The sequence below is a fragment of the Salvelinus namaycush genome, unplaced genomic scaffold (assembly GCF_016432855.1).
Source record: "Salvelinus namaycush isolate Seneca unplaced genomic scaffold, SaNama_1.0 Scaffold1595, whole genome shotgun sequence".
In the NCBI taxonomy this organism is placed as follows: domain Eukaryota; kingdom Metazoa; phylum Chordata; class Actinopteri; order Salmoniformes; family Salmonidae; genus Salvelinus; species Salvelinus namaycush.
In genome coordinates, this window is record NW_024058336.1 from 25295 (window position 1) to 33102 (window position 7808).

Consider the following 7808-nt stretch of genomic DNA (forward strand, 5'->3'; position numbering starts at 1 on the left):
TTTTGTCTCTCCTCATTATTAGTTAAAGGTAGAATTTCCACCACACCTGTCGTGAAGGTCAAAGTTCATCCAGGACTGTTATCCAGAAACACACACAGTAACCCAAGACAAATGTTGATTGACAGCTGACTGTGTTATATCAGTTTCACTGACAGTTTCATTAGTGTGTGTGTAGGGATTTTCCTTTTTGGTTTGTCTCAGCATGAACTCAACAGATTCTTCCAAAAGAACAACGATACTACTTTCCACATTGCTTTTAAATATGAATACACATGTCCACACATCTCTATTATAATAAAATATAAGAACAAAATGTTTGACCCGTATGGCCCTAACAACCTGGTAACTTTCATATTATGCAAACATTTGGTGGCACAGAAAGAAAGGAGATATTACTGCACTGTTGGAGATATGAACACAAGCATTTCACTACTCACTCACATACACATATCTGTTAAATATGTGTATGTGACTGTCACGCCCTGGCCATAGAAAGGCTTTTATTCTCTATTTTGGTTAGGCCAGGGTGTGACTAGGGTGGGCATTCTAGTTTCTTTATTTCTATGTTTTCTATTTCTTTGTGTTTGGCCGGGTGTGGTTCTCAATCAGAGGCAGCTGTCTATCGTTGTCTCTGATTGAGAACCATACTTAGGTATCCCTTTTTTCCACCTGTCTTTGTGGGAAGTTAACTTTGTTTGATGGCACATAGCCTTAAGCTTCACAGTTTGTTTTGGTATTGTTTATTGTTTTGTTGGTGACATCTACTATTAAAAGTATGTACGCTCACCACGCTGCACCTTGGTCCTCTTCTCCTTCTCCCGACGACGTTCGTTACACATACTTAGGTAGCCCTTTTTTCCACCTGTCTTTGTGGGAAGTTAACTTTGTTTGATGGCACATAGCCTTAAGCTTCACGGTTTGTTTTGGTATTGTTTATTGTTTTGTTGGCGACATCTACTATTAAAAGTATGTACGCTCACCACGCTGCACCTTGGTCCTCTTCTTCAGACGCCCGTCACCTAATCTGACCAAATAACTCATCATAAACTTTACATAAAAATACTTGTTGTATGGCAAATGAAAGATACACTGGTTCTTAATGCAACCGCTGTGTTAGATTTTTAAAAATAACTTTAGTACGACATACAGCTTGCGTTATTGCGAGACAGCGCCCGCTAAAAGGGCGGAGAATAGGACTAAACATTTCACACAAATACGAAATAACATCATAAATTGTTCTTACTTTTGTTGAGCTTCCATCAGAATCTTGTACAAGGAGTCCTTGGTCTAGAATAAATCGTTGTTTGGTTTTAGAATGTCCTTTTCTCCTGTCGAATTAGCAACCTTAGCTAGCCAAGTGGCGCGAACATGTCCATCTTCTCTCGACGCAAACAACGAAAAACTCCAAAAGTCCCGATAAACGTTGAATAATCTGATAAAACTCGGTTGAAAAAACATACTTTACGATGATATTGTCACATGTATCAAATAAAATCAGAGCCGGAGATATTAGCCGTGTATACCGAACGCTTTTCAGAAGGCAATCTGGGGTTCCTTCTTGCGCCTTCGAAGACAATGAAATTTCCAGACCTGTCACTCCAAAAGCTCTTGTTCGACCTCAGATCAAGCTAGACACCCCATTTCACCTCCCATTGCCTGTTGACATCTAGTGGAAGGCGTATGAAGTGCATGTATATCGATAGATATAAGCCAGTTGAATAGGCAGGCCCTGGAACAGAGCCTTGATTTCAGATTTTTCACTTCCTGTCTGGAAGTTTGCTGCAAAATGAGTTCTGTTTTACTCACAGATATAATTCAAACAGTTTTAGAAACTTGACGGTGTTTTCTATCCAATAGTAATAATAATATGCATATTGTACGATCTAGAATAGAGTACAAGGCCGTTTCATTTGGGCACGATTTTTTCCCAAAGTGAAAATAGCGCCCCCTACACACTAACAGGTTAAATTAGATGGGGAGCGGCGAAAAACAGCAATCTTCAAGTCCTTCAATCCACAGATTTTCAATGGGTTCAAGTCTAGGCTTTGGCTGGGCCACTCAAGGACTTTCACATTCCTGTTCTGAAGTCATTCCAGCATTGCTTTGGCTGTATGCTTGGGGTCATTGTCCTGTTGGAACGTAAATCGTTGCCTCAGTCTAAAGTCGTTTGCACTCTGAAGCAGGTCATTATCAAGGATTTGCCTGTATTTGGATCCATTCATTGTTCCCTCTATCCTTGCCAGTCTCCCAGTCCATGCCGCTGAAAAGCATCCCCATAGCATGATGCTGCCAACGCGCTTCACTGTAGGGATGGTGTTAGACGGGTGATGAGCTGTGCCTGGTTTTCTCAACATGGTCTCAGAGCATTTCGTATTCTTTTGTGTGTATATAAACCAAAACACTCCATTTACTATGATATGTTACGTTTCGTACGGTATCTGAATTTGTGGATCTCCATTATCCATTTTGAATTTACAATTCGTACGATATGTTTGAAATTTGTTAAACGTATCATATGTCACGAATTACAATTTGTTGTTGCTAACAGCTAGGTGGCTAACGCTAACTAGCTCTAGGGGTTAAGGTTAGTGGAAGGGTTAGCTAAAAGGGTTAGGGGAAGGGTTAGCTAACTTGATAAGTAGTTCCAACGTAGCTAAAAAGTAGTTACAATGTTGCTAATTAGCTAAAATGCTAAAGTTTTCTGTGATGAGATTCAAACACTCAACCTTGGGGTTGCTAGAAGTTCATGTAATACGCCCACTCATCCACCCCGACCAACCACCCTGCTTTAGTTTTTGCCTTAACTTCTTTGGGCTGCAAGCCCGAAGCCGGGCACAATATCACAACAGCCACTTCAAGTGCAGGGCGCGAAATTCAAAATATATTCTTTAGAAATATTTAACTTTCACACATTAACCTGTCTGGCACCGGGGTTCCGCTAGCGGAACTCCTCCCACATTCCACTGAAAAGGCAGAGCGCGAAATTCAAAAAATATTTTTGAGAAATATTTAACTTTCACACATTAACAAGTCCAATACAGCAAATGAAAGATAAACATCTTGTGAATCCAGCCAACATGTCCGATTTTTAAAATGTTTTACAGCGAAAACAGCACGTATATTTATGTTAGCTCACCACCAAATACAAAAAAGGACAGACATTTTTCACAGCACAGGTAGCATGCACAAAGCCAACCTAACTAACCAAGAACCAACCAAACTAACCAAGAAACAACTTCATCAGATGACAGTCTTATAACATGTTATTCAATAAATCTATGTTTTGTTCGAAAAATTTGCATATTTGAGCTATAAATCAGTTTTACATTGCAGCTACCATCACAGCTACCGTCAGAAATAGCACCGAAGCAGCCAGAGTAATTACAGACACCAACGTCAAATACCTAAATACTCATCATAAAACATTTCTGAAAAATACATGTTGTACAGCAAATGAAAGACAGGCATCTTGTGATTCCAGCCAATATTTCCGATTTCTTAAGTGTTTTACAGCGAAAACACAATATAGCATTATATTAGCTTACCACAATAGCCAGAAACACAAGCCATTTACCAGCAGCAAAAGTTAGCGATCGTAACAAACCAGCAAAAGATATATAATTTTTGACTAACCTTGATAAGCTTCATCAGATGACAGTCCTATAACATCAGGTTATACATACACTTATGTTTTGTTCGAAAATGTGCATATTTAGAGCTGAAATCAGTGGTTATACATTGTGCTAATGTAGCATCTTTTTCCCACAACGTCCGGATATTTTTCTGACACTCACATATTCTGACCAAATAACTATTCATAAACATTACTAAAAAATACATGTTGTATAGGAAATGATAGATACACTAGTTCTTAATGCAATCGCCGTGTTAGAATTCTAAAAATAACTTCATTACGACATGCAGTTTACGTTATGGCGAGAGCGTGCCCAAAATCTGGGCGCAAACTACTAGTTCACATGTTCGACAGATATATGAAATAGCATCATAAAATGGGTCCTACTTTTGATGATCTTCCATCAGAATGTTGTACAAGGGGTCCTTTGTCCAGAACAATCGTTGTTTGGATTTAGAATGTCCTCTTCTCCAGTCAATTAGCACGGAAAGCTAGCAAAGTGGCGCGAAGCTCTCCTTCCTGAACATACGCAGACAAAGCAACACGCCTAACGTCCCGAAAAAATGTCAATAATCTAATAAAACTATATTGAAAAAACATACTTTACGATGATATTGTCACATGTATCAAATAAAATCAAAGCCGGAGATATTAGTCGTCTATAATGACAGCTTTACAGAAGGCAATACCAGGTCACTTCTCGCGCGTTCCAGAAAACAGGAAATAAAAGCTCTCATGCCAAGAGCTTTTATTCGACCTCAGATCATGTTATACACTCCATTTCTTCTCTCACTGCCTGTTGACATCTAGTGGAAGGCGTATGAAGTGCATGTATACTAATAAATATCAAGCACATTTATAGGCAGGCCCTAGAACAGAGCATCGATTTCAGATTTTCCACTTCCTGTCAGGAAGTTTGCTGCAAAATTAGTTCTGTTTTACTCACAGATATAATTCAAACGGTTTTAGAAACTAAAGAGTGTTTTCTATCCAATAGTAATAATAATATGCATATTGTACGAGCAAGAATTGAGTACGAGGCTGTTTGAAATGGGCACCTTTTATCCAGGCTACTCAATACTGCCCCTGCAGCCCAAAGAGGTTAAGTAACCTGTTTTATGTAACCATTATGGAGGAAATTATTGAGTTACCTACCATGTTGTTTAATTGAACATACTATGCTGTTTTTACTTGGAGAATTATCCAATGTTATATTTTAGTATAGGCTTGTCTTGTGTGACTTAGTCATGGGTCTGGGCATACAGATAAGAGCCTTTTGGTTTCGACTGTAGTATGTGACAGCCTGTTTTAACAATCTACAGGAACTTTGATGTGTGAAAACTGTAAGTGAAATATTACGTATTTACCTGCTTTGTTGAATATTGATTGTTGAATTATATGCTTAACAATAGTAAGAGATTTCCATAACTACAAATGCTGTGCTTCTGTAAAGGGATGGTTCCCCTCTAGCTCCCTGCAGCTGGTCTGTGGGTATCGTCAAGGACATGGTGTGAGCCGAGATAGAGATAGCCTGAGAAGTAGAATAAACCCCTATTTGTTTCTAATCATCTTTGCTTCTGAGAAACTAAGCCAGAGTACGGGGAAACAACACTGGGTGAACATTACCACAAGATGAACCCAAGGTAGCTTATGATGCCCCGATCTGCATGGGAGGGGTGCAACCAGCCATGACTAAGCATTTTTAGGTCTGCTATATAGGACCTCTGTTTTTTCTGTATCATTGAGCTCTCGGCCTTACACTCAAGAGTGTGGGGTCGACCAGCTTCATTATTGCAATTCTTATTAAATAAAGATGATCGTTTGAAGAAATGACAAAGTCTCTCTCACTTGGTTAGAATGTCCTGCTAAACATTCAGGTAACACACACACACACACACACACACACACACACACACACACACACACACACACACACACACACACACACACACAGACACACACACACACACACACACACACACACACACACACACACACACACACACACACACACACACACACACTGCCACATGAACACAGACACACACACATTATTCAGCTGTTCACATTTGTCTTGATCGACAGGTTTTCCAGTTTGTTGTTGATGTTAAACATGTCCTCCAGTTTATAATGGCTGTGTATCTGTACCAGCCTGTTGGTCAGAAAGTCAAGCTGAGAAATGTTAGTCAACTGATTCGCTCTGAGGACCATTGTGAACCAAACCCTGACTTCCTTGATGACCCGGACTACCCTGACCAAAACCATGCCTATCCTGAACCAAACCAGGCCTATCCTGAACCAAACCAGGCCTACGCACATACAAACCTCGCCTACCCGGAACAAGTCATTGCCTTCCTGAACCAAGACAAGCCTACTCTGATGACCAACACCAGGCCGACTTCGGACCAAACCATTCCTACCACCGCTAAGCAGGACCAGAGTGTTTCTGTATGACTGAAGACACTTTGGGCGCTAACATTGAATTGCTCAGTGGAGGCTGGTGGGAGGAGCAATAGGAGGATGGGCTCATTGTAATGGCTGGAAAGGAATATTTGGAACGGAGTCAAACGTGGCTTCCATATGTTTGATACCATTCCATCAATTCCATTCCAGCCATTACAATGAGCACGTCCTCCTGTAGCTCCTCCCACCAGCCGCCACTGGAATTGCTCAAACTCTAAATGCTCAGTTCAGTGCTTTCAGAGGAAGACAGGTATAGACCAGGGTCAGATGTATGGATCAGGGAGGGTACAGGTATAGACCAGGGTCAGATGTATGGATCAGGGAGGGTACAGGTAGAGGAAGACAGGTATAGACCAGGGTCAGATGTAAGGATCAGGGAGGGTACAGGAAGAGGAAGACAGGTATAGACCAGGGTCAGATGTAAGGATCAGGGAGGGTACAGGTAGAGGAAGACAGGTATAGACCAGGGTCACATGTAAGGATCAGGGAGGGTACAGGTATAGACCAGGGTCAGATGTATGGATCAGGGAGGGTACAGGTAGAGGAAGACAGGTATAGACCAGGGTCAGATGTAAGGATCAGGGAGGGTACAGGTAGAAGAAGACAGGTATAGACCAGGGTCAGATGTAAGGATCAGGGAGGGTACAGGTAGAGGAAGACAGGTATAGACCAGGGTCAGATGTAAGGATCAGGGAGGGTACAGGTAGAAGAAGACAGGTATAGACCAGGGTCAGATGTAAGGATCAGGGAGGGTACAGGTAGAAGAAGACAGGTATAGACCAGGGTCAGATGTAAGGATCAGGGAGGGTACAGGTAGAGGAAGACAGGTATAGACCAGGGTCAGATGTAATGATCAGGGAGGGTATAGGTAGAGGAAGACAGGTATAGACCAGGGTCAGATGTAAGGATCAGGGAGGGTACAGGTAGAGGAAGACAGGTATAGACCAGGGTCAGATGTAAGGATCAGGGAGGGTACAGGTAGAGGAAGACAGGTATAGACCAGGGTCAGATGTAAGGATCAGGGAGGGTACAGGTAGAGGAAGACAGGTATAGACCAGGGTCAGATGTAAGGATCAGGGAGGGTACAGGTAGAGGAAGACAGGTATAGACCAGGGTCAGATGTATGGATCAGGGAGGGTACAGGTAGAGGAAGACAGGTATAGACCAGGGTCAGATGTAAGGATCAGGGAGGGTACAGGTAGAGGAAGACAGGTATAGACCAGGGTCAGATGTAAGGATCAGGGAGGGTACAGGTAGAGGAAGACAGGTATAGACCAGGGTCAGATGTAAGGATCAGGGAGGGTACAGGTAGAGGAAGACAGGTATAGACCAGGGTCAGATGTAAGGATCAGGGAGGGTACAGGTAGAGGAAGACAGGTATAGACCAGGGTCAGATGTAAGGATCAGGGAGGGTACAGGTAGAGGAAGACAGGTATAGACCAGGGTCAGATGTAAGGATCAGGGAGGGTACAGGTAGAGGAAGACAGGTATAGACCAGGGTCAGATGTAAGGATCAGGGAGGGTACAGGTAGAGGAAGACAGGTATAGACCAGGGTCAGATGTATGGATCAGGGAGGGTACAGGTAGAGGAAGACAGGTAAAGACCAGGGTCAGATGTAAGGATCAGGGAGGGTACAGGTAGAGGAAGACGGGTATAGACCAGGGTCAGATGTAAGGATCAGGGAGGGTACAGGTAGAGGAAGACAGGTAT